Genomic DNA, 3,265 nt, shown 5'->3' on the forward strand with positions numbered 1-3,265 from the left:
AGTGGCATCACAGCTCACAGCAACCTCAAACTCTTGGTCTTAAGCGATTCTCTTGCCTCAGCCTTCCAATCAGCTGAGATTTACAGGTGCCTGCCGCAAGACCTTGCTGTTTTTTTAGGTTTTTTTTGTTTTGTTTTGTTGTTCTTGTTGTAGTTGTCATTGTTTAGCAGGCCCGGTCCAGGTTAGAACCTGCTGGCCCCAGTATATGTGGTAGGCACCCTAGTCACTGAGCTACTGGCACCAAGTCGCCAGCATTGTTAACACTTAGAAAAGTTAGTGAGGATGTCCCTGCTGTATTATTCTGTAGTATGATATAATATGGAGCCTTAAATTCTCTTTAAGCCGAACCACATTAGCTCTTCATTAAGAAATGCTAGTCTTTGAAATTGAAAGATGTGTTTGCTATATCGTCCCAAGAGCCAGATACAGACTACTGTGCATTTTTAGTTTGGGATTTAATCATAGCTGTGCAGCCCTTTGTAGGGAGACATAATCTGTTTTAAAAAATTTACAGTACTGAACATCTTACATTAAAGTTTGCCTGTTGATAGTTACATTTTTATATATTTGACTCTGGGAAAACAAATTTTGATACATGTGCCCAATTGAGCACAAGCAAGGAGGTTGATTAAAGAACTTCCTAGTTGACCACTATTGATTTTTACATTTCTTATTTGTACAACTTTACAAAACAGACAGTTCTCTACTGTTAATTAAATTTGGATCATCTAATTTTAGGAAACATACTTGAAAGGAACTAGAGTGCACAAATGCTTAACACTTGGCAAAAGAATCCTTTTCTTTCCAGCATATAACTAATTTCTGGCAAAACCAGCACCCCATTTTCATTAAAAATGAGTCCCTGTGCCTGCTTGTAGTGGTTCTGTGGCTCCCTAAAGACCAGGACTGCCCCATAATAGAACATCAGCATCTCTTTTAGTTGTGTGCTTTTAATAAGTTTTATGTCTTGTTTAATTAATGGCTTTGTGGTGATGTAATTTGAGATATTCATTGCAAAGTTTATATATAAGGTTTTTAATGATTTTAGATCTGTAGAACATTTTAAAATAAAATCATTTATATACTGTGATAAACTTAGAAAACCAGCATTATCTTAACCAAGGGAGGTTTTGATGTATTTATTTATTTTGAGACAGAGTCTCACCATGTCACTCTCAGTAGAGTGCTGTGGTGTCACAGCAACCTCAAACTCTTGGGCCTACGTAATTCTCTTACCTCAGCCTCCCAAGTATCTGGGACTAGAAATGACAATGCCTAGCCATTTTGGTGTTTGATAATAATGTGTGGGCTCCAGAGTACTTTAAAAAACCATTTATTTTGTTTGTCAGAACTTTATATTTGCTTTCCACATAGGTAGAAGAGTTTAGAACAAGTTAAAGAACCTTTTTTGGGGGGGTCCTTGTCGCAACCCATCGGGCTCCTGTGGCCCTGGTCTTGGTTAGCGCAGGAAGGAACCAGGTGAGAGGCGGAGTAGAAGTACAAGCTTGTGGAAGGCGGGCTAGCCCTTACTTTCTGGATAGCCCCGAGCAACCTCCACACCAGCCTTTTATTGAAAGGCAATGATACAGGTGAGGGGAGTAATTAACAATGACTACTTGGAATGGCCCGAGGTCCACGCCTCAGCTGCAGATCATCTTGCTTGGATGTTGGTGTCTCCTACAGGTCCTAATTGTATCTAGTAACAATATTGGTTAATAGGATTTCTGAATAATTTGAAGAAATAATTCTGTTTATTTATGTTGAAGAATATGATAGAGTTATATAGCTCTTAAGGTTACAATCTGTGAAGCCTGACTGCTTGAGTTCAAATCTCTAGATTCATTGTTAGTTCTCTGACCTTGGGCAAGTACAAAAGTTACAAAGCCTCAGTTTCCTCAGGTACATGATAAAGCTTATAATAACTCTTTGTAAAGTCATAAGGAAACTCACAATGGCTGTGCATATAGAAAGCATTTAATAAATGCTACCTATAAATAGCATTTATAGTGTGAAGTTATGGGTTAATTTATTTGTTTTCACCAAAAGAGCTGATTTGGCCAAACCTTGATACCCTTTATTAGCATTTCTGGCTAATCTGTAGTTCTAATTCTAATCTTGGAGATGGAGATTGCCAGCATTTTTTGTAAAAGGCCAGATAGTAAATTCTTTATAGGGTTTCTGTTGCAAATACTCAATTCTATGGTGGTAACATTGAAGCAGCCACAGACAAGATGTAAATGAATGAGTACAGCCATGTTCTAGTGAAATATTATTTATAAAACCATGTGGTGGACTGGATTTGGCTTTTGGACCATAATTTGCTAACCCTGTTGTACAAATTTTCTAAAAATCCAAGTGAAGTTATGGAAAATACTTAATGGTGTGTGATGAAAGGTATTGGGAAAATGCAGAGTTGATGCATTTCTCAGGGAAGATCTTTATATTCACATGTTATTCACATGCCTCTTTAATAGTAGTGTCAGAAATATTCTTCCTGGTTGCATTCTGTCATCTGTGGAGTGTACAGGGCGTAAGGTATTGTGGATTATGTTATCATATGTAGATCTCTTGTCTTTGTGGATAAAAAATAGTGCTTTAGACCTCAATAGACAGAGGCAGAAAACTCTAGTTTTATAGGAAAATATTTTCACCTCCTGGTCAGATTCATAATACTTCTATTTGCTTAGACTCTTTTTTTCTTCAGGATAACATTTTGGGGTAGTAATGTCCTCTTTATTTATTCTGCACTACTTTTGCATCTTATTGCCCTCTCTTTTATACTTCAGAGCAACATTTTGCCATCATCTATTAGTTGTAATATCTTTTTATGTTCCTGAAATGAGAGAAATCAGATAAGTGATTGTATCAAGTGCAAAGTCCAGGAGTAAACTAGATGTAGAAGGCACACATCAACATAGAACATTTCCTCAAATGTCAATTTTGTTTGTAATTATTTTTGTGACTAATTTTGTATCTAATAAATATCACAGTGGTTTTAGTGAAATTATCTTTATTGACCTTGGGTAGAGGAGTTCAGGACAAAAACTTCATTCAAGAGCACTTTCAAAAGCCTAAGAAATTTGTCAAAAGCCATGTATGAGTGAAATCCAAAAGTTGTGTTTGCTGTTTAATATTAAAGTGGTTGAGCTATGCTTTTGCTTCTAAAAGCTATAGGATGAAGTTTAGAAGAGCAGTTGAGTATGTTTAATTGCCTATATTTGCTGTGGTCCACAAAACTTTGATTTTTCTTTCTTAATATATGCCA

At 36.4% G+C, this 3,265-nt stretch overlaps 1 protein-coding gene across 13 annotated transcripts in view; it reads left to right on the plus strand.

Annotated features, from left to right (window-relative positions):
• TRIP12 (thyroid hormone receptor interactor 12) overlaps positions 1-3,265 on the plus strand; it is a 147,614-nt gene that overhangs the window by 77,165 nt on the left and 67,184 nt on the right. The gene's annotated exons all lie outside the window — the stretch shown is intronic.

This window comes from Otolemur garnettii, unplaced genomic scaffold (assembly GCF_000181295.1).
Source record: "Otolemur garnettii isolate 467f Iridium unplaced genomic scaffold, OtoGar3 scaffold00013, whole genome shotgun sequence".
Taxonomy (NCBI): domain Eukaryota; kingdom Metazoa; phylum Chordata; class Mammalia; order Primates; family Galagidae; genus Otolemur; species Otolemur garnettii.